This window comes from Mobula hypostoma, chromosome 3, assembly GCF_963921235.1.
Source record: "Mobula hypostoma chromosome 3, sMobHyp1.1, whole genome shotgun sequence".
Lineage (NCBI taxonomy): Eukaryota > Metazoa > Chordata > Chondrichthyes > Myliobatiformes > Myliobatidae > Mobula > Mobula hypostoma.
This window is the reverse complement of record NC_086099.1, coordinates 191,507,713-191,533,067: the sequence shown is the minus strand read 5'-3', so window position 1 is coordinate 191,533,067 and position 25,355 is coordinate 191,507,713.

Here is a 25,355-nt window from a genome sequence, read left to right as displayed (position 1 = left end):
TCAGCATTCTCAGGAAGACTGGATCATCCCACCCTGGATTGCCCAGTCCTCAGTATTTCTCGTAGGCCCAGTATTTCATTCTGCATCATCCATGACAGGTTCATCGGCTTTCTGAACAACTGACATCATCATTCCCCAGTTACTGTCTCCTCTTCCAAATCACCGCCTCACTTCTTCCTTATCACCGCCTCATTTCTTCCTTGAAGTTCCAATATCTTTCCTCATTGCTGGCCTTCAGACTAGTTGCCTATGCTCCATCCTGCACCCTGGGGTCATACTGTCCACGTAATCCTTGGGCAGTTAGCTTTAAAGCAATATGTTTATGACTTTGGGCTACATCTGGTGGATGTTGATCATTTCTTCTAACACGCCAAAATTCTGCATTGCCACACAAAACTCTAAGTGAGGGCGGTTCAGAGAGAATGCTCTGCTTTTCCCCTGGGGTGAGGGTGAGGATGAGTATGAGAGAGTGGCTAGCTAGGATAGTTGGGGGTCTGAACCTGTCATTGCTTGTCTTTGTAGGTGCCATTCCAACAGGCAGTACTGGGCATAACCTCTCCTGTTTGTAGGTACTTTCCCACTTGTCAACTCCCTGGTCCAGCACTTCACAACTTACCTCATCACCTTCCTCAACAGTTTTTCCCATGGCTGACCAAGTGGGATCTGACCAGGGTCCTATATTGCTGTAACATTACCTCTAGACTCTTAAACTCAATCCCATGATTGATGAAGGCCAATGCACTGTATGTCATCTTAACCACACAGTCAACCTGTGCAGCAGCTTTGAGTGTCCTATGGACTCGGACCCCAAATTCCCTCTGACCCTCCACACTGCCAAGAGTCTTACCATTAATACTACTGTATATTCTGCCATCATATTTGACCTACCAAAATGAACCACTTCACACTTATCTGGGTTGAACTCCACCTGCCACTTCTCAGCCCAGTTTTGCATCCTATCAATGTCCCGCTGTAACCTCTGACAGCCCTCCACACTATCCACAACTGCCCCAACCTTTGTGTCAAGACAAACGTATTAACCAATCCCTCCGCTTCCTTATCCAGGTCATTTATAAAAATCACGAAGAGAAGGGGTGCCAGAACAGATCCCTGAGACACAGCATTGGTCACCAACCTCCATGCAGAATATGACCCGGCTACAACCACTCTTTGCCTTCTGTGGGCAAGCCAATTCTGGATCCACAAAGCAATGTCCCCTTGGATCCCATGCCTCCTTACTTTCTCAATAAGCCTTGCATGGAGTACCTTATCAAATGCCTTGCTGAAATCCATATACACTACATCTACTGCTCTACATTCATCAATGTGTTTAGTCACATCCTTAAAAAATTCAATCAGGCCCATACAGCACAACCTGCCTTTGACAAAGCCATGCTGACTATTCGTAATCATATTATGCCTCTCCAAATGTTCATAAATCCTGCCTCTCAGGCTCTTCTCCATTAACTTACCAACCACTGAAGCAAAACTCACTGGTCTATAATTTCCTGGGCTATCTCTACTCCCTTTCTTGAATAAGGGAACAACATCTGCAACCCTCCAATCTTCCGGAAACTCTCTTGTCCTCATTGAGGATACAAAGATCATTGCCAGAGTCTCAGCAATCTACTCCCTCACCTCCCACAGAGGCCTGGAGTATATCTCATCTGCTCCCAGTGACATCCAACTTGTTGCTTTCCAAAAGCTCCAGCACATCCTCTTTCTTAATGTCTATATTCTCAATCTTATCCCTACAGTCTCCAAGATCTTTTTCTGTAGTGAATACTGAGCAAAGTATTCATTAAGTACCTCCGCTATCTCCTCTGGTTCCATACACACTTTTCCACTGTCACACTTGATAGGTCCTATTCTCTCACACCTTATCCTCTTGCTCTTCACATACTTGTAGAATGCCTTGGGGTTTTCCTTATTCCTGCTTGCCAAGGCCTTCTCATGGCCACTTCTGGCTCTCCTAATTTCAATCTTATGCTCCTTCCTGCTAGCCTTATAATTTTCTAGATCTCTATCATTATCTAGTTTTTTGAACCTTTCATAAGCTTTTCTTTTCTTCTTGACTAGATTTTAAACAACCTTTGTACACCATGGTTCCTGTACCCTACCATCCTTCCCCTGTCTCATTGGAACGCTCCTATGCAGAACACCACGCAAATATCCCCTGAACATTTTCCACATTTCTGCCATACATTTCATTGAGAACATATGCTCCCAATTTATATTTCCAAGATCCAGCTTGATAGCTTCATGTTTCCCCTTACTCCAATTAAACGTTTTCCTAACTTGTTTGTTCCTATTCCTCTCCAATGCTCTGTAAAGGAGATAGAATTGTGATCACTATCTCCAAAATGCTCTCCCACTGAGACACCTGACACCTGACCAGGTTCATTTCCCAATACCAGATCAAGTACAGTCTCTCCTCTTGTGGGCTTATTTACACATTGTGTCAGGAAACCTTCCTGAACACACCTAACAAACTCCATCCCATCTAAACCCCTCATGCTAGGGAGATGCCAATCAATATTGGAGAAATTAAAATCTCCCACCACGACAAGCCTGTTATTATTGCACCTTTCCAGAATCTGTCTCCCTATCTGCACCTCAATGTCCCTGTTGCTATTGGGTGGTCTATAAAAAACACCCAGTAGAGTTATTGACCCCTTCCTGTTCCTACTATCCACCTGCAGAGACTCAGTAGACAATCCCTCCATGACTTCCTCCTTTTCTGCAGCCGTGACACTATCTCTGATCAGCAGTGTCATGCCCCCACCTCTTTCGCCTCCCTTCCTGTCCTTCCTGAAACATCTAAAGCCTGGAACTCTAAGTAGCCATTCCTGCCCCTGAGCCATCCAAGTCTCTATAATGGCCACAACATCATAGCTCCAAGTGCTGATCCACGCTTTAAGCTTATCCACTTTGTTCATGATACCCCTTGCATTAAAATGGTCACATCTCAAACCATCAATCCGAGTGTAATCCTTCTCTATTACCTACCTATCCTCCCTCTCACACTGTCTACAGGCTTTCTGTATTTGTGAGCCAACTGTCCCTTCCTCTGTCTCTTCAGGTTGGTTCCCACCTCCTAGCGATTCCTGCCAGGATATTAGTCAACCTCAGATTCAAGTGCAACCCATCCTTCTTGTACAGGTCACGCCTGCCCCAAAAGAGGTCCCAATGATCCAGAAATATGAATTGTTGGCCCCTGCTCCAATCCTTCAGCCATGTATTTATCCTCCACTTCACTCTATTCCTATACGCACTGTCACGTGGCACAGGCAGTAATCCCGAGATTACTACCTTTGGAGTTCTACGTCTCAACTTCCTTCTTAACTCCCTGTAGTCTGCTTTCAGGACCTCCTCCCTTTTCCTACCTATGTTGTTGGTATCAATATGTACCATGACCTCTGGCTGTTCACCTTCCCACTTTAAGGCAGAGATAGATAGGTTCTTGATTAGCCAGGGCATCAAAAGATATGGGGTAAGGGCAGGGGAGTGGGGATAACTGGGAGAATTGGATCAGGCCCATGATTGAATGGCACAGCAGAGTCGACAGGCCGAATGGCCTACTTCTGCTCCTATATCTTATGGTCTATTGTGTACTGTGGACATGATCAGAAACATCTCGGACCCTGGCACCTGGGAGGCAAACTACCATCCGTGTTTCTTTCCTACATCCACAGAATTGTCTGCCTGACCCCCTAACTATAGAGTCTCCTATCACTGCTGCCATCCTCTTCCTTTCCCTACCCTTCTGAGGCACAGGGCCAGACTCTGTGCCAGAGGCGCGGCCTCTGTTGCTTGCCCCAGGTAGGTTGCCCCCCCCACCAACAGCACTCAAACAGAAGTACTTATTGTTAAGGGGGTCAGCCACAGGGGTACTCGCTCTAGTATCTGACTCTTGCTCTTCCCTCTTCTGACTGTTACCCACTTATCTGTCTCCTGAGGCCCCGGAGTGACTACTTGCCTATAGCTCCTCTCTATCACCTCCTCACTTTCCCTGACCAGACAAAGGTCATCGAGCTGTATCTCCAGTTCCCTAATGCAGTCCCTAAGGAGCTGCAGCTTGACGCATCTGGAGCAGATGTGGCCGACCGGGAGGCTGCGAGTCTCCCGGGCATCCCACATCTGATACCCAGTACAGTGCACCAGCCTTGCAGACATACTTCCTATTCTTATTCTTTACAAGTAACTTACCTCGCCTCGACACGTTATCACCTAAGCCCCGTTAAGCCAAAGCCCTCCTACTCTGACTCCCTCTCCTCTTGCACCCGCTCTATAAAGCTGTCTTTTAAAATTCTTCCCGCCTGTCTAACTCACTAATTTACCTCTCAGTCTGCCCAGATGACTGACTAATTCATTCTTGTATTGTTCTAATTGTTCTGCCTGTTTTTCACCCATGTCTCTCTTTCTCCGCAACTCTTCTAACTTTTCCTTCAGTCTGTCCATTGTCCACTTTTACCCTGTCTTGCTGTTTCCTATATTCATTCCTTTCCTCCTGTCGCTCTACTATTTGTACACTATGTGATTCCAGGCACCTTACTCTCTATTGTACATATACATAACAGAATGCCTGCTGCTTTGTCTCCCTTCCTCTTTGATTGGCCTTTCCACCAGTGTCAATGCTCCTCCATGGTCCAGATCTTAATCCACCCAGCTTTGTCTGTTCCCTGTTCGATCTCCTCAAGTTTATGGAGTGTCTACTCTGTGAGTTCTCAAGTTTTTGGAGTGTCTACTCTGTGAGCTCTCTTCTCTTCAGAACTGAACCCTTGATGTTGCTGTACCTCTTTTATGTAGAAAGTTAAATATTTCCACACTACCACCTGTCTTAGACTTTGATTCTCAGGTTTTTGGACACACACAAAGAATTCCCCAAGCGAGTATACATGCAACCTCTGACTCCTGAATGGTATCTCACACATGACCCAGGCATTCCCAGTAGCCACACCACACTTAATCTGTTGCCCACTGAACCAGTACACACACACACCCCCTGGTGTCCCGAATGATCAGTAACTACCTTTCCCAACTGCTGGCCCTGTCTCAACAAACTACCTAGCACTGGCCCCTGACACAAAACACAGAAACACACATATATACACACACCCCATACTTATACCTAGCAGTTAGCTCTCCACTGTGCCCCTTAATACTCCGTGATCCTGTGGTCCTTGGCCTAAACAGATCTAAGTATGGGTGCTACTCTTAAAAAAAAAGACTACTGAAGTGACTGGCCACATAATGGATCACAAACATATTGTGGACGAGTCCCCAAATGTTGTGACTGTGAACTAAGTCACCAAAACAACACTGACATAGAAGTCTTTATTCAGCACAACAAAAACGTATCATTCTGGAATCACTCTCAGTGGAGACTCACGAACCCTAAGGTATATCACATTGTTTATATCCTTAAGATCAAAAGGTAACAGTAGACAATTCAATACAATTTCAGTAGTTACAATGACATTGTTTACTTAAATATTGTTGGTTGATGAATGGTTCCTTTGAGATACATAGTGGAAGCACATTGTAATTGATAAGACTCCTCAGAAGGTCCAAACATCCTTGGGAGAAACTAATTAACACAAATATTCCAAAACCTTTTGATGACAGAGAGTCAGACACCCAAAATTAATGTTGTCAGGGCTGTCCCTGAGTACACAAACTTGATAAGTGTACAAAAATTATTGATTGCCTATACCAGTGATAATATTTGATATGTTAAGTGGCAACATCTATCTGGCCTGCCAGCTTGCACTTGTCACAATGGTGCAAATAACCTAGCCATGTTGCCTGGTTTGATGCAGGCCAATTAGAACAACCCATTGCCTTACATTTGGCTCTTTCATTTGAAATCTCTTAGTCTGTGGAACAACATGCATTTTTAACTTCAATTTACAACTTACAATTTACAAAGAAAAACTGAAGGCTAATTACAAGCTTTCTGAACTTAATTACATTTATAATAAGAACTGAAGCCTGGTTCTTGTTTAGATTAACATATGCTATTTTCACGTAACTCCAGAATACATCTCTCACCTGGTTTCGCCTATCACCTGCCAACTTATACCATTTTCCCTCTTCCCACCTTCTTATTCTGGCTTCTTTTGTCTTCCGTCCCAGTCCTGATAAAGGGTCCAAGTCTGAATTTGTGACTGTTCATTCCTCTCCATAGGTGCCATCTGATTCCCCGAGTTCCTCCAGCATTTTGTGTTTGTTCCTCTAGATACAAATACCTTGTACAATAGTAATCATTACTTTTCCACTTCTGAAGTCCAACCCTGTTCTAATAAAGGCCAAAATAACATTTGCCTTCCTATTCATTTGCTGTATAAGTCTTCTAACTTTTTGAGATTTATGCAATAGAAGTCCTAACACCTCTTTCCACTTCAGTCATCTGGAATCTTTTTCCATTCAGAAAATAGTCCACCTTTAGTCTTCCCCAAATGCATAACCTTATAACCATATAACCATATAACAATTACAGCACAGAAACAGGCCATCTCAGCCCTTCTAGTCTGTGCTGAACTCGTACTCTGATTTAGTTCCACCAACCTGCACTCAGCCCATAACCCTCCATTCCTTTCCTGTCTATATAGCTATCCAATTTAACTTTAAATGATAACATCGAACCTGCCTCAACCACTTCTGCTTTCACAATAATTTCCCACATTGCCAATTTTCAGCCATTCATTCAACCCACTTAGAGTAGAGCCTTAATATTCTCATCCCAACGTGCCCTCTCGCCTTTTCTATGTTTCATCGGCAAGATGGTTGGTGAAAGCTTCCAGGAACATATTGTGGTAGTAAGGAAGAGAATCATAGAAGATGTAGACTGGTTTAATTAAATGCTTTCCTTCAGTGAAGTATTTATAGATGAGACCATTTCAGCCAATGAGTTTTAAGTGCGGCTCACAGTAAAGTCTTACAGAAACATCTGCATGATGCTAAGCTAGGCCACATCATCAGTGATGTTACCTGGGGTCATCAGGTGTTTCAGGTCTTTCAACATCATACAGCCTAGCCCAGGCGACCTGACTGGGGTTGATCAGACCCCGGCCTGTGCCCCAGCAGCAACACACGGATCTGCCCTCTTTACCCAGAGCCATCTTGACACTTTCTCTTATGTTCCGTCTGGGTAGCCTCCAACCTGATGGCATGAACATCGACTTCTCTAACTTCCGCTAAGGCCCCACCTCCCCCTCGTACCCCATCTGTTACTTATTTTTATGCACACATTCTTTCTCTCACTCTCCTTTTTCTCCCTCTGTCCCTCTGAATATACCTCTTGCCCATCCTCTGGGTCCCCCCCCCTTGTCTTTCTTCCCGGACCTCCTGTCCCATGATCCTCTCATATCCCCTTTTGCCTATCACCTGTCCAGCTCTCGGCTCTATCCCTCCCCCTCCTGTCTTCTCCTATCATTTTGCATCTCCCCCTCCCCCTCCAACTTTCAAATCCCTTACTCACTCTTCCTTCAGTTAGTCCTGACGAAGGGTCTTGGCCTGAAATGTCGACTGCACCTCTTCCTACAGATGCTGCCTGGCCTGCTGTGTTCACCAGCAACTTTGATGTGTGTTGCTTGACGCTTTCTCTGCTGCGTCTGTGGTGGTAGAAATGGCTCTCCTCTGTCCTGTGATTCTTTGCAGAGCATACACTGCACTTAGAATAATGTCATCGCAGAGCAGAGAAACCAGAAAATGCAGCAACCTTTACCGATAAAAGCAGAGTAATTTCCCCAGCGGAATGAGAATTGTCATACATAAATTACCTGAATAAAATCTTCCACAGGCAGTGGGATCATTGGGGTTGATTTTACAAGAGAAATGCACGCCTCCATTATGACACCAAACCTCGACCATTTCTTTACTTCCACGTGTTTTGACCCATTCAGTTCTTCCAGCAGTTTATTTTTGTTCTGCTTCCACTCTGTCTGGTTGCAGTTTTGTTGCCATATGGAGCCAATAGCTTTATATAGCTTTAGTTGGATTTTGTTAGCTTGCCTACTGGACAAGTTTTTTTAAAAGCTTCTTTCTGGCATTGATTTGGGATGAATGGCTGTTTAAATTGCCATTGACTTTCAGGGATGTCTCCTACCAATATGTGTTATGCTCTTGGTGAGCATGAAAAAACACCTCTATCGATCTAACTTCTCTGGATTGGTTTGCATTCCTCAGACTTGCAGGAGGTTGTTAATTTCAGTTTGTTCATTATGTGCCGTCTCGTATGACGTAAGCAATCATGCTCTTTCCCTGACCATGATTGTTCTTGGCAAATTTTTCGACAGAAGTGGCTGGCCATTGCCACCTTCTGGGCAGTATCATCACAAGATGGGTGACCACAGCCATTATTAATACTTTTCAGAGATTGCCTGCCTGGTGTCAATGGTCTCATTGTCACAAAGGGGGTCCTGGCAACAGACCCAAATGCAAGACACAGACACTGAAGTACAAGGAACAGGACTTGACTAGAGTAGGGATGTGACCAGATACAGGCAAGGAGCAGGGACAAGAACACAGACTTGGGCTAGGAAAAGCGGGACCAGGACTAGAAACCATGGACTATGAGACAAGGCTTGGACTCGGAGCCCGAGACTAGACAAGGACCCAGAACCTGGGTCTTCCCTTGGGCTCGGACGCCAGAACCAGGCAAGGACATGACATGGCTTCAGGACAGGACGTGGCTGGAGTCTTGGGTCTTGAGGCTTGGGCTCTGGGAGCTTGGCTTGGGGTCATCGAGGCTTGGGCTCTGGGAGCTTGGCTTGGGCTCGTCGAGGCTTGGGCTCTGGGAGCTTGGCTTGGGCTCGTCGAGGCTTGGGCTCTGGGAGCTTGGCTTGGGATCCTCATCAGAGGCTGATAACTCAGAGGGTGGAGCTGAGTGATAGACTGGGAACTGAACATCAACATAGAGCCAGGATTTGTCCTTCGAAAAGCCAGGACCAAACCTCCCCACACTAAGGTGGGACAGGTCCACCTGTTGGGTAACAGCAGAACAGCCAGAGTTACCCAACAGAGGCAAAGACAAGACAAGACATGTCCTCCCACAGGGCAACAGCAAAACAGCCTAACTTACCCCACAGAGGCAAGGACAAGAAAGACCAATCCCCCTGCAGGGCAACAGCAAAACGGCCTGACTTACCCCACAGAGGCAAGGACAAGAAGAGACAAACACCAAAGAAGAACAGACAGTTCCATCTCTGCTTCAGGGTTGCTCCAAGTCACAGTTACAGCCAGCAACCTCCGCTGGCTACAGAAACAGCCGGATCCCTACCTAGCTCAGAGTGGCTGACGGCCACTCAGCAGGCCCAGGAAACAGCCAAATCCATACCGCAAAGACTACTCCAACAAGTGGCAACAAGGCTCCATGAAGTGGTGGTCCTCTAACCAGGCCTAGAGATCACCAATGGTTTCACTAGCCTTCCATCAGCAGGTTGCTCCAAGGGAGACTGACAAGACAAACCAGCAGCCCACACGCAATCTCAAGGCTACTTATATTCCAAGCCCAAAGATGGGAATCAGGTGCCTATGATTAACTCAACCAAACGGGGGACAGCTGGAAGACCCGGAATCCTCAATCCACGTACCGGACCGTGAACCGGAATGCGGACTTCATGGACCAGACCATGACACACATAACCAGTACTTGTGAAATGCACCAGCTGCTCATATGACCATCCACCTTTTGTTCCATAGCTTCACATGATCCTGATCGGGAGGGCTAAGCAGGTGCTACATCTTGCCCAGGGGTGGCCTGCAGGCTAGCGGAGGGAAGGAGCTTCTTAAACCTCCTTTGGTAGAGATGTATCTCCACCCCACTGTTGTAGTGTCAACAAAGTCATTTGTTAAAAGTACCATCTGTGGTCCTATCCATCTGGGAGCAAGCCTGGCCTTTTCAGGCAGCACCCTCACCATAACCTGGTCACTTGACTGTGGGAGGACTATCTTCTTTCCCTCTCTCTCTCTCTTTGATCAGCAATATGTCATTGCTGCTTTGTTCGATCCTTCAATGTGTTACCCTGGTTGCTGTGGTCCTTCACATTGCCATGTAATCTTGCTAAATTGGCAGTTGTTGTTTCTCTCCGTAGACTTGCAGCTTCTGTTGTTTCTTGTTCTTCTGCTGCCTTCCTCACACTAAGGTCTGGCCACTCATTCCTTCTGCTCCTTACTATCCCCTTTCTGGTGAGCCTTTACTTTAACCACTGCTCCCTCCTCAAGCAGCTGCACTCCTTCTGATTGCTCCTGACTGTGCTTGGCCCCAAGCCTTGGGACCTCCTGACATGATTCAAGCACATCGCCCTGTCTCTCCTCCCTCCTTGGGCTACTGTCTCTCTGTGGGCCATGTTAGCCACTTTGAGGGTCACACCTATTCGCTGTCCCTGTGCTGTCCATGTTATATCTCTTTTTTCTAAGTCTATGATCACACCTGCCTTTCTCAGTGTGTCTATCCCCAGGGTAGTACCTTCACTGTTTGTGCACACCCAAAAATCTGCAGGAAGCTGCTCTCCCCCGATCTCAAATACCTGGGGCTGACTTCTCTCCACCCTCGTTTGTTCCATCTCCTGCACTGGAAATGTAAATCACCTCCCCAGTCATGGGCAAGGGTAGATCCGTTATTGATACTGACAATCCCAAGTCCACTAACATTTCACATTGCCGGCCCCCTAATAAACCTTTTGTGTACATCCGTGGGTGGGTGACTGCCACTGGCAATAGAAATGGTCGTGAGCCATTTGTCTGACCTCACCAGCTCTATAATCTGGTCAGCAGCCAAATCAGAAAGAGAGGGTGCTTCTGTGGATTCTGTCTGCTTTGAAATAGAGGTGGCCATCAGCCACTTGTCTGACTTCACCGGCTCTATAATTTGGTCAGCAGCTGAATTGGAAGTAGAGAGCACTGCTATGGATTTTGCCTGCTTTGGTGAGTAATTTTCACAATTTCTTCTGTTTTTAGTGCACTGCCTCCAACCATGGCCTGAGAACCCACAGTTGTAACAAATCATCACCTTTACCCGCCCATGTCTTTACCAGCAGATCCTTGCTATGCGCCTGTTAGAGCAATCTTTGGGTTTAGCACATAAAGCAAATAACTTCAGCCACCAATTTTCAGATCTGAATGTAGATTGTAGATTGCAGCTCTGAATAATAGGTTTCTAAAAGCCCTGAATCACAGACCAGACAAAGCTGATTAAAATTCATTTAGATGTCTGTCGTGTGGATGTGAATTGGGAGGTGTGAAGTTCGTGCGTAGTTTCAAAGAAAGCATTGTGGATGCATTATAAATATGGAGTATTTAGCACATAAAATATCAGGTAGCATTGGGCCAACCAGACCTTTTTCCAACTGAAAAGGCCTCCATATGATGCCTACTCTAACTTGTTTTGTCGAATAAAAGGACTACTTCATAGCTACCATTACTTTTCTCCTGTGACTTCATTCACGCAACAACAGTGCCCCAGCTGCTGGCACACAAAGCAAGTTCTCTGTGACATCTTTGCATCTGTATTCACTACAGCCACTTTATGATTTCTCTTCCCCCTCCTTGTGTCTATCTTACTGGCCCATGATACTACCAGGGAGTAGGTCAATCCCACTTCTATCCTCAAATCTAAAACTTCCTGGTGGGCTGAGCTCAGACTGTCCTTCAGCATTTTCAGGAAGACTGGGTCATCCCTCCCTGGATTATCCAACCCGGAATACTCCATCACGTGCTCAATATTTACCTTCTGCATAATCCATGCTGGCTCTTCAGCTCTTTGAATCACTAACATTATCATTCCCCAGTTACTTTTGCCTCCCCCTCAGTCGCTGCCTCACTTCCCCTTTAAAGAATCAATATCTCACTTCATTACTGGCATCCTATGTAGCTGCCCTCTTACCATCCTGCACTCCCTAGGCTGTACTGTTGCACATATTCATCAGGCACTTTGCTTTTACCAACACACGGATATCTTTACGGCTTATGAGTGGTTGTAATCAAGGTCAAGTGTGGCTTGGGTCCTCAGGGGGGTTCTCAGCCTGATGTTGTCTGAGCTCAATAGGTGCTATCCCGACAGATATATCTGCGGATAACCTTTCCCTGAAATATCTCCACACTAATTCCCATAGTATGCAAAACATAAATGATGGATAAAAATTAAAGTACACACTTAAAACTGCAGAGTATGTACTCTACAATCTGCCACTTAAGTGTGTCTGAACTCATAATGTCTGCTGTATTCCTTTGCATCAAACTGTTACACCAAGGTTACAGACTAAAGAGTAAAACACACACACACTCGCAAACGCGTAGGCTAAAATACAGTTGCTGGAATGAGTAGCCGTACTCCACTGGCGTCCCGAACCTTCTATAACCAATGTAAGCGACTGGTGGCCCCGTCTTACTAAATTAACACACAGAATTTAGCCTCTTACATAAACGTACAAGCCATCAAACACACCACAGACTTTTATATCTCCCAGTTCAGCTCTTCACCGTGTTCATGATGCCTCATGATCCCGTAGCCACTGACCCAAACAGGTCCATGTATGAGTACTAATTTTAAAGATTCTCACCCACTTAGACTGCTGAGATCGCTGTCCTCATGACTGGTCACAAAGGCATCATGGATGAGTTCCAAAATGTTGAAATGTGAACAAAGTCACCAGGGAGGCACAGCTGGGAGATATGAAGTAGTCTTTTATTTGACAAAAGGAGACACAGCAGGCATCATATTGAGACCCAAAGGAAGAGGAATTCTCGACCCAGCATTATATGACATTTTATATGCTAAAGATCAAAGGACAATTCTACATTTACAATGTATCTACAATGCTTCCTTTGAATTACATACAACTTTCACACCTCCTTCTTTGCACCCACACTCCAGACAAAATGAATGTAAATCCACATCGTCTGTTTTTTCGATTAACAGCTCTAGGAACCTATTGTACAGAGATACATTTTGAATTTAATCTACAATCCATATTCAGATTTGAAGATTGGTGGCTGAACTTATTTGCTGAAGTTAATATTTTGCTATAGAACATAAATCCAGAATATGTTCTAAAATTGACACCCATTAATTTGAGTATACTTTCCAAAATCTTGAACCTCAGTTGGTCCTTCCACAATGCAAAAAAACACACATCTCCACCTAAGCATGATGGATCCTAACCTAATGATGGGGACTTGTTGATTTTAACCCAAGGACTCTGATACGCTGTATAGGTTGAGGAATGCTTTATTCTGGTAGGAGAAATAAAAATATTGTGAAAAAAGATGTCAATGTTTAAAATCTTACTTTACTAGATCAATTGAACAACTAATATTACTTACCATTTACTCCAATACAGAATACTCTTCTGTTTTCCAACCTGAAATAAACATTAACATTGACTTATTGATATCATTTTCACTGTAAGATGTTTTTTACAGAAAAAGTGAGAATGACTATCATTGATGTTAAGGCAGCATTTGAATGAATATGGCATTCAGCATGAATAAGGCATCAAAGAACATTGAAAGTCAGGAGGAAAACACTCCATTGGCTTGATGAGAACCTCAGGGCTATTGAAGGTAGAATGTGAAAGCTCAATTTAAGTGCCTGAAGTAACTCACCATCTCATCAACTGTAGACATCCACACAATCTGGCACACACAAGTGGCAGGGAGGTTACTGGAAGAAACAATAGAGGGATTGGATTAACTTTCCTTTGAAAGTACAGGGATTAATTAAAGATTTAGAGTATAGCATTGTTAGGGGGAGAATCTGTCCCATTAATTCATTGAATTTTTGAAGTTATCAAAGTGTATTGACGAGGTTGATTCAATCAATGTGGTATACATGGATTTCAATAAAACCTTTGTCAAGATCTCACATGGGAGAATGCTTCAGAAGGTTAGAGCCCAGGGCATCTAGTGCAGGTTGGGAAATTGGATCCAAAATTGGCTTGGTGGTCAGAAGTATGTATGGGCTGTGTTGTAATGTGAATGAAGTCATCAGCTAGCAGATATAGAAGTATTTTATTATGCAAAATGTGCAGCGGGTATCATATTGAGATCCTTTCAGAGGAAGAGGCCTGGTCAACTTAATGGCAGGAGAAGAGATAGCAGCGCGTTGCGCGTGCGCAGCCCTCCAGTGAAAATAATATCGTATCCGTTAAATTGGGGCCATGGGCAATTCTGATTTGATGGAGACAGACGTGAAAGCACACAGGAACATCTGGAGAAATTTCTGAAACACAGGTTCACTGCTGTCATTACTGTGCGATCGAGAATCTTCTGGAGGGAAAGCCTCAAAACCCCCGGCTTTGCCTGCTGTTGGCGACCAAGATTGAGGTCGAATCGTTCGGATAGAGATGGTGCTCGGTACACGGAGTCGGAGAGCTGATCGGAGGCTCGAAGTTTTCGGACGACTCAGAGTCGGACTGTGGTCAGGCATGGAAGGGTGAGTTTTTCTTCCTTATCCCGTCTGCGTGAGATGTAGGACATTTGAGAGACTTTGAACTTTTTACTGTGCTCATGGACTATTCTTCATCAAGTTATGGTATTGTTGCACTGTTGTAACTAGATGTTATAATTATGTGGTTTTGTTAGTTTTTTCAGTCTTGGTCTGTCTTGTGTTTTGTGATATCACACCGGAGGAATTATTGTATCACTTCTTAATGCATGCATTACTAAATGATAATAAAAGAGGACTGCATGTCTTCATAATCTATTACATGAAACTTCTTTTTTCCTAAAGATCAAAGGAAAATTCTATATTGACAATGCTTCCTTTGAATTACATATAATTTTTACGCTTCCTTCTTCGCACCCTGACACCCAAAGTGAATGTTAATCAGCATTGGCTGGTTTTCAATTAACTGCTGTCCACAGCTTCAGGAAACTATTGTCCAGGGCTGCATTTTAAACTTAATCTACAAACCGGGTCTGCGTCTAAAGATTGGTTGCTGAAGTTAGTTGCAGAAATTAGTTGTTCCTATATACCCTAATTCCAGAATATGCTGTGCATAAATTGGACATTAGTAAACTAGGGAAGGCCTGTGTAGTGCGTGTAACTAATCTCTATTTAGAATGAATGTGAACAGCCTTCAACAGCCTGACGTTAGTACAGTGGTTTCCAGTTAACTTAGCCATCAGTTAATTGGGGCAGCTGCTTATTTGGGACTACTTCTGAAGAACAAAAGCCAATCAAGAAAATAGGTGGAATTCCCTTTGTTTATTTGGGACCCTATGCAGCTTAAATGGGACAGGAGACGGCTCCCGAACAAAGTCTAACTAGTATCAGTCACATGCACTTAGTTGTCCTTAGACACTACACAGTACGTGGAGTGAAAAGTTTCTAAATAACATCAGTTAGTTATGTCCGTGTTCAAAAGTAGAGATTTTTTTATCACTGATTGTTGGCAAGAAATATGCAGTAAAACAATTCAGAACTGTCTTGATTACTGTTATTTCAACCATTCAGGCTTCGTCAGTCAGAAAGAGCAGTCTCAAATAGAACGTAGATCAAGATATCAACAAGGTGTATCATTCAAATAGGCAAGATGGCTGAAGAGCCTACTTCTTTGTTGTACAACTGACATTGGTATTGAGGCCCCTGGTTTGTGATAAAAAGGAAAGACTAAATGAGATAAAGAATTTCAGTTTTTGAGTTTTGGGAAGAGATGCTTTTAAAGGGGAATACATCAAAGTTCAAAGTGCATTTATTATCAAAGTATGTGTACTATATACACCTATGAGATTCGTCTCCTTACAGGAAGCCACAGAACAAAGAAACCCAATAGAATCCATCTATCCAAAAAAAAGGTCAAACACCCAATCTGCAGAAAAAGAAACAAATCTTGCAAACAAAAAAGTAAGCAAGTAACATTCAGAACTGAATTTCACGAAAGGGAATCCACAGCCATCAAGCCAGCCATCACTGCAGCTGATCCAGGAGGCTGTTAGTTGGAAGCCATAGCCTCTGTTCAGCACAGAGACGAGTAAATAAACCTCACAGAGCAGCGAGCTGAACACCAGCCCGTATGCTTTCAGTAAAGTGTGTGCATTGATAGGCATTTGGTGAAAAGCATAAATAGCACAATATGTTCATAATTTAGCAAATTCAAAGGTTTATTCTGTGCCTGTTACCAGCTCAACAGCAGCTGCCACAATAGAGCCCCACTAAATGTCATGAAAAAGAAGTTTATGTCTTATGCTTGCAGGAGGCCTGTCTGAACACAACATTCCTGAAGCCAGACTCAAAGGAAAGAGTGCTAACACTGGGCCAAGAATGACATGTGGACAGTGGCAAAATAGGATCACTGACACACAGAGCTGATGGCGAGGGCTGGAGAAAGCGTGAGCTAGGCGTGCGAAGATAACGTTTTGAAACCCATCCCAAACAGTTTAAAAGTACAGCAGCACAACATTTCTATAATCAGACTGCAAAGACAGAACCCAAAACAACCCATAACCAGCTCCGAATTCCCACATTGAGATTCTTATCTCTGGAATTAGGTTACAATGGGGAGGCAGACAGTCCGGGGAAAGTTTTGCTGTATCAAGAGCCTTCAGTTATAAGTACTTAAGTGCATGTGGCAATGGAGCTCTGGGGAAACAGGAATGCAGAGCAGCTATAAGCTTTAATCAAATTAAACACTGTCTTTTAGACTTAAGGCATCTTTGACATCTAAAAAAATTAGAGGAGGAAGGAGTGTAGTCTGATTATGTGCCTGTTTTTGTTCCGTACTTTGAAGTAAGCTCTTATCACTTTTCAGCCAGCCAGTTCTGGTTAGAAGAAGATTTGTCTGGTCACCAAGCCTGGGCTCTCTGTGAAACCGCTTCTTCACAAAGCAGCTGCTGCTATTCAGTGAACTCAGCTGCCACCATGGCATCTGCTTCTGTTTTCTTGAACACAACATTTAATTTTTACTCAATTAAAAACAGTCTGCCATTAGAAAGACTCCAACAACAGGGGCCGAGTACTTAACCAACATGCATGAGGGAATGTTTAGAATTTATCTTGGACTGCAGACTAATAAGTAGGGAAAGAATTGTACTTCCTTGTCTTTTAACATAAGATTTAATTGCCTTTGTGAACTCTGTTTCCTTTTAGCCTGAACTATTTTTACAGCAGTTCATTATCATTTTAAAAGAAATGAATTTTAAAAATGCATACCAAATGTTTTATATGTTGTCAGAATAGTTCTCAGAATCAGAATCAGATTTGTTATCACCAACTTCAATAACACATATGAAATATTAGGACAGCAATCTGTTTGCAATTGCTATCTGCCATCAATTTCTATCAATTTTCATAGTCTTCATACATGCAAAGACCAGAACTTCTTGTTCTATTTTCTGAAACTTTTACGATGTTAAAGGAATTGTGTTTCCTGTTGACGCACTGAGAATTTAGTATGAACCTACTCTGACTGAATCCCATAAATATACACCCCCATTTGAAGACTATGTGAACTTCTAAAAAGATTGATGTGAATTAACTTGTTTATTTTTCTAATATAATAATTGTTGTGACTGATCAAAGTCACATGAGAGACACTGAAGCTAGTGATATTGATGTCTTTATTTGTCACAAGAAGCAGGAATGCTTCTGGAGACACTCTCTGCAGGGGTTCACAGACCCAAACGTACATCACATTTTTACATCCTTAAGATCAAAGGCCACAGCAGGTGACTCAGTGCAATTTGAATAGTTCAACATTCAAAGTACATATATTATCGAAGTATGCATACAGTATATAACTTTGAGATTCATCTTCTTGTAGGCAGACACAAAACAAAGAAACACCATAGAACCCACTTAAAGGAAAAACCCACACAACAAGACTACCAAATATGTGAAAAAAAGAACGAATTGCACAAACAGCAAAAAGTGAACACATAAGGCACAGAACATTAATTATCAAGCCAAAGAGTCAGCAGAAGTGAATCCATAGCCATGAGCCGTTGAGTTGAGTGAAGCCAGTCCAGCTACAGTGACATTTTTTACTTCAATACTTTGGATTAACAAATGGTTCCTTTGTGATACATAGTGGAAGCACGTTGTAAATGAGAAGACACTTCTGAATATCCATACCCCTTTAGGAGAAACTAATTAACACAAATATTCTAAAACCTTTTGACAACAAAGAGCCAGACACCCAAAATTAATGTTTTCAGGGCTGTCTGCGTACACAAATATGGTAAGTATACAAAAATTATTGATTGCCTATAGGTATACAAGGTTCCCCATGCGAGGCTCATTCAGAAAGTAAGGAGACATGGGATCCAAGGAGACCTTGGTTTGTGGATCCAGAACTGGCTTGACCACAGAGGGCAAAGAATGGTTGTGGATAGTTCGTATTCTGCATGGAGGATGGTGACCAGAGGTGTTCCGCAGGGATCTGTTCTGAGACCCCTCCTCTTTATGATTTTTATAAATGACCTGGATGAGGAACTAGAAGGGTGGGTTAGTAATTTTTCTGATGACACCAAAGTTGGGGTGTTGTGGATAGTCTGGAGAGTTGTCAGAGGTGACAGAGGGACATGAATAGGATGCTGAACTGGGCTGAGAAGTGGCAAATGGAGTTCAACCCAGATGAGTGTGAAGTGGTTCATTCCATTAGGCCAAATTTGAAGACAGAATATAATATTAATGATAAGACCCTTGGCAGTGTGGAGGATCAGAGAGATCTTGGTGGGTCCATGTCTATAGGACACTCAAAGCTGCTGCGCAGGTTGAGAGCGTTGTTAAGAAGGCATATGGCGTGATAACCTTCATCAACCATGGGACTGAGTTCAAGAGACATGAGGTAATGTTACAGCGATATAAGACCCTAGTTCGACCCTACTTGGAATACTGTGTTCACTTCTGGTCTCCTCATTACAGGAAGGATACTATAGAGGATTGCAGTGGAGATTTACAGGAATGTTGCCTGGATTGGGGAGCATGCCTTATGGGAACAGGTTGAGTGAACTTGGCCTTTTCTCCTTGGAGTGACGGAGGATGAGAGGTGACCTGACAGAGCTGTATAAGATGATGAGGGGCATTGATCATGTGGATAGCCAGAGGCTTTTTCCCAGGGCTGAAATGGCTAACCTGAGGGGGCATAGTTTTAAGGTGCATGGAAGTAGACGTTAGGGGTAAGTTTTTTACACAGAGAGTGGTGGGTGCCTGGAATGCACTGTCAGTGAAGGTTGTAGAGACGGATACAATAGGGTGTATTAAGAGACTCTTAGATAGGTACATGGAGCTTAGAAAGATAGTGGGCTATGCAGTAGGGAAATTCTAGGCAGTTTCTACAGTAGATTACATGGTCAGCACAACATTGTGGGCTGAAGGCCCTGTAATCTGCCGTTGATTTTCTACGTTTCTATGTCTCTATACCTGTGACCATGTTTGTTATGCTAAGCAACAACATCCATCTGGTCTGCCAGCAAGAACTCAAGTGACTTAATGAACTCAAGTAGCGTAGACAAAATGCACTGCTTCTCCCTGGGGGTGAAAGTTCCGTGAATAGCAGTAATCAGCACTGAGTACTACCTTGGGTTGTAGGATTCTCAACCTGATGCTTTCTGACTTCAATAAGTGTCATCCCAACAGGTATATCTCAAGCATCTCCAAATTAATGTCCATATTAAGCAAAACATAAGGGCTGGATATAAATTAAACAGTACATAGAGTACTTAAAACCACAGAGTATGTGCACTGCAATATTCCACTTGCATGCCACTGAGCTGATGTATTCCTTTCCTTATAAAGGTCTGTTACTCCAGAGTTTCAGCTGTATTCTGAAACACACAAACAGACTCACAAGTAAGTCAACAACCATGCCACTCTACAGTTCTCCTGAATGAGTACATACAGTACACACCCCTCCAGCATCCCGAATGGTCAGTAAGCACCATTTGCAACTGCTGGCGCTATCTCATCAAACTACCCAAAAATGCCTGGTGCCTTACACAAGCATACGTGCATGCACACACACTTCAATATTTACCAGTTCAGCCCTCTGCCATGCACTTTGATACTTCACGATCTCGTGGTCATTGACCTGAACTGATCTCAGCATGGTGCTACTCTTAAAAATACTCACTCCCTCAGACTGCTTACGTTGCTGGCCACATTTTGTGAGCATCTACTGAGAGTGCCTGTTTATCGTGATGAATAGAGTTCTGAATCGCCGGATTCAGTGTCTCACCGGTGTCTTCGATCACAGTCACAACATTTGGGGACTTGTCTGAGATACGCTTGTGACCTACTGTATGCTTGCATATTTACAAAAAAAACTGAAGGCAATTGCAAGCTCCCTGAACTTAATTATATTTAGAATAAGAACTGAAGATTGGTTCTTGTTTGAATTACGATCTACTATATTCACTTAAGTCCAGGATACTCCCAAACAACAATACACTTCTGTAAAATATTTCAGCCTAAAAGGACACAGACAACAATTAAATATGACAATAAAACCGCATGAAATACAATATTTTCTCCCATTCAAGGACATTTTTAACTAATGCATTGAAACACTGGACTTTATCAAGAATGTTAGAGCAAAGCTCCATCTCTGCGGAATGCAAACAACAGGAATTCTGCAGATGCTGGAAATTCAAGCAGCACACATCAAAGTTGCTGGTGAACGCAGCAGGCCAGGCGGCATCTCTAGGAAGAGGTACAGTCGACGTTTCAGGCCGAGGCCCTTCGTCAGGACTAACTGAAGGAAGAGTTAGTAAGAGATTTGAAAGTGGGAGGGGGAGGGGGAGATCCAAAATGATAGGAGAGGACAGGAGGGGGAGGGATGGAGCCAAGAGCTGGACAGGTGATTGGCAAAGGGGATATGAGAGGATCATGGGACAGGAGGCCCAGGGAGAAAGAAAAGGGGGAGGGGGAAACCAGAGGATGGGCAAGGGGTATAGTCAGAGGGACAGAGGGAGAAAAAGGAGAGTGAATGAAAGAATGTGTGTATAAAAATAAATAACGGATGGGGTATGAGGGGGAGGTGGGGCATTAGCAGAAGTTAGAGAAGTCGATGTTCATGCCATCAGGTTGGAGGCTACCCAGACGGAATATAAGGTGTTGTTCCTCCAACTTGAGTGTGGCTTCATCTTTACAGTAGAGGAGGCCGTGGATAGACATGTCAGAATGGGAATGGGATGTGGAATTAAAATGTGTGGCCACTGGGAGATCCTGCTTTCTCTGGCGGACAGAGCGTAGGTGTTCAGCAAAGCGGTCTCCCAGTCTGCGTCGGGTCTCGCCAATATATAGAAGGCCACATCGGGAGCACTGGACGCAGTATATCACCCCAGCTGACTCACAGGTGAAGTGTCGCCTCACCTGGAAGGACTGTCCTCTGTGGAATGGAGTTTTATACATGATAAATATAAATTCTATATAGTGTGGGTGAGCTCTATCTATAATGAATGTGAATAATCTAGCATAAATAAATCCTATGTAAGCACACCCTATAGTCTGCATATCTATCGATAATGTACAGTATTCAGTACCCCCCCAACCCCCAGGAAGATTTCTTATTTTATTGTTTTACAATATTGAATCATAATGGATTTAATTTGGCTTTTTTGACGCTGATCAATAGAAAAAGACTCTGTCTTGTAAAAGTGAAAACAGATTTCTACAAAGTGATATAAATTAAGTACAAGTATAAAACACAAAAGTATAAGTATTCACCCTTTTTAATATGTCACACCAAATCATCACTGGTGCAGCCAAATGTCACATAATTAGTTAAATAGAGATCACCTCCATATCTCCAAATGGAGAGTCAAGATGTTTCAGTTGATTCTAGTAAAAATACACCTGTATCTGGAAGGTCTAACTGTTGTTAAGTCAGTATCCTGGCAAAAACTACACCATTTAGAGCACTTCAAGCCAGGAGAAGAGCACAAGTCAGGAGATGGATACAAGAACATTTCCAAGTCACTGAATATCCTTTGGAGTAAAGCTGTCAATCATCAAGAAATGGAAAGAATATAACACAGCTATAAATCTTCCTAAGCAGGCTTTCATCAAAAACTGAGTGACTATGCAAGAAAGGGACTAGTGAGGGAGGACACCAAGAGACATATGACAACTCTGGAAGAGTTACAAGCTTCAGTGGCTGAGTTGGGAGAGACTGCGCATACAACAACTGTTGCCTGTGTGTTTCACCAGTCGCAGCTTTTTGGGAGAGTGGCGAAGAGAACTGTTGAAAAAACCTCACATGAAATCTCACTAGAGTTTGCCAGAAGGCATGTAGGAGACTGAAGTCAACTGGAAGAAGGTTCTACGGTCTGATGAAACCAAAGTTGTGCTTCTTGGCCATCAGACTAAATGCAATGCTTGACGTAAGCCAAAAGCACTGCATATCATCAATAACACACCAACCCTACTGTGAAGCATGGTGGTGGCTGCAACATGCTGTGGGGATGCTTCACTGCTGCAAGACCTGGAAGGCTTGTGAAGGTGGAGGGTAAAGTGAATGCAGCAAAATAGAGTGAAGTCCTAGAGGAAAACCTGATGCAGTCTGCAAGAGAACTGCAATTTGAGAGAAGAGTTGTTTTCCAGCAAGACAATTACCCCAAACATAAAGCCAAAACTACACAGGACTGGCTTAAAAACAACAGTTAATGTCCTGGAGTGGCCAAGTCAGAGTCCAGACCTCAATCCAATTGAGAATTTGTGGCTGGACTTGAAAAGGGCTGTTCACTCACTATCCCCATGTAATCTGCCAGACCTTGAGTAATTTTGTAAAGAAGAATGGGGAAAAATGTCAGTGTCCAGATGTGCAAAACTGGACTCAAGGCTGTAGTTGCTGCCAAAGGTGCATCTGACTTGAAGGGGGTGAATACTTATCCAACCAATTATTTTGTGTTTTATCTTTGTAATTAATTTAGATCACTTTGTAGAATTTTTTTTCACTTTTACACAAAAGAGTCTTTTTCTCTTGATCAGTGTCAAAAAAGTCAAATTAAATCCACAGTGATTCCATGTTGTAAAACAATAAAACATGAAAACTTCCAAGGGGGTGAATATTTTTTGTTTACAGGCACTATATGTGAGTTTTATCCATAGTGAATGTGAACACTATCTACGGTGTTATTGAGATCTAGCCATAGTGACCAAAGATGTTAAACCCAACACTACCCTCATTATCTACTAAGTAGCAGTAGTAGGTTCTGCCCTCCTGAGTGTTTTAGACACAAAGGAAGCTTATAGTTAGCACTTCAAAGCACTGGAGAAGTATAGTCTGCTATAAAATCTCTCTAGAATCTTGCAAATTGATTTGCAGAGTAAATGAACTGGTATCAATGTCCTGCCCTAGTCCGGCATCCCTGGTAATAAGGCTTTGAGAATAAGACAGTAATAGGGAAATGGACTACTGCTTCTATTTCTTCTATAACTTTCTTCTTAGAAATGACGAAACTACCTAGAGTGATCAGGGACCCTACTTGTAGGGAATGAGAGGTGGAATATTCTGAAGATGCTCATTTTGAATTATGATTATCAGTATCATTTATTTTCAAAATTGCATATAGCTTATTAGATTAGGTTCTCTGGTTTAGTGGTAGAGGCAGTGAATCAAATTCACGTTGCCAGGTTTAATTTAACAAATGTATCACGACAGGTTATCATAACAGATTTCTGTCACATGTGTTAGTTGTGAAGTTGCATTTCATGCCCATTGTTTTGTAACCCGGAGAAGGTCATTTTAGAATTTTTCACTGAACTATCACAAGTCCCACATGATTGTTGGGGAAGAGTCAGCTGCATTGGTGACAGGCTACAGAGGATCAGGTCAAAGCAGTTATGGATAGGAGACTTTCTTTCCAAAATAAAAAATGACCAATTGGTCTATTCCTTTGTTGGGTTTATTTCCTGAATTTTCTTTACAATGAACTCAGTTTCTTAAACAACAGTAGTAAGTAAATAGAACTGAAAGTAGTGACACAGGTAGACAGTATGGTGAAGGGGTATATGGTATGCTTGTCTTCATCAGTCAAGGCTTGAGTGTAAGGGTAGGGACATCATGTTACAGTTGTACAAACTGTTAGTTAGGGTGTTGTGTGAATGAATTCAGCAGAGAAAAGTACTGGTAGTTACAAAGCAGTTCCTTTATTCGACAAAACAAGATACAGCAGGCATAATATGGAGATGCTTTTGGTGGGAAGGTCTGCCTATGCCCAGCACTACACACATTTTATGATTATGAAGACACTCAGTCCTCTTTTATTGTCATTTAGTAATGCATGCATTAAGAAATGATACATTATTTCCTCTGGTGTGATATCACAAAATACAGGACAAACCAAGACTGAAAAAAACTGACAAAACCACACAATTATAACATATAGTTACAAACAGTGAAACAATAGCATAACTTGATGAAGAAGTCCGTGAGCACAGTAAAGTTCAAAGTTTCTCAAATGTCCCACATCTCACGCAGACAGGAGAAGGAAGAAAAACTCTCCCTGCCACGCCCAACCACAGTTCGACTCTGAGTCATCCGAAAACTTCGAGCTCTGATCAGCCCTCCGACCCCGAGTACTGAGCACCATCTCTGTCCCAACGATTCGACCTCCTTCTCGGTCGCCAACAGCAGGCAAGGCCAGGGATTTTGAGGCCTACCCTCCGAAAGATTCCCGACCACACAGTAATGACAGCAGCGAACGAGCGTTTCAGAAATTTCTCCAGATGTTCCTCTGTGCTTTCAAGTCCATTCTCCATCAAATCAGAATTGTCCACGACCCCTATTTAACGGATACGATATCATTTTCACCAGAGAGCTGCGCACACGCGGCGCGCTGCCATCTTCTCCTCCCGCCTGTGCTAAAATTCAAAGAAAATCCAGGACAATTCAATCAAATCCATATTTACAATTTTCCCACCGTCACACCCAAAACAAGTGTTAATCTCTGTCGCATCCATGCAGTGCAATGTTGATTGGACTCATGAATATGCAGACAGTCATCTAACTGCCTGTTTCCTAGTCTGCCTGGTCTGTGAACCTAGTGTTCAGAGCTGCATTAACGTCAAATCCACAATCCATACTCAGATCTGAAGGCGAGACCTGAAGTTAACTGCTAAAAGTGCTAATCCCAAAAATTGATCTACCAATGCCACACTTAGAGCATGGTGCACAGTTCTGATCATAGTGTTATTGGAAGGATATGAATAAGTCACGAGGTTAAAAAAAATGATCACAGGAACGTTGCTTGGACTGGAAGTTCAGACCATTTCTCCTGAAATGAAAGCAGCTGAGGGGTGATATTATAGAGTTTAATAAAATCATAAGGTAGGAAATCACAGACCAGAGTAAGGGGATCTAAAACTATGGGGTTTAAGGTGGGAGGAAAAAGATTTAAGGCAGACCTGA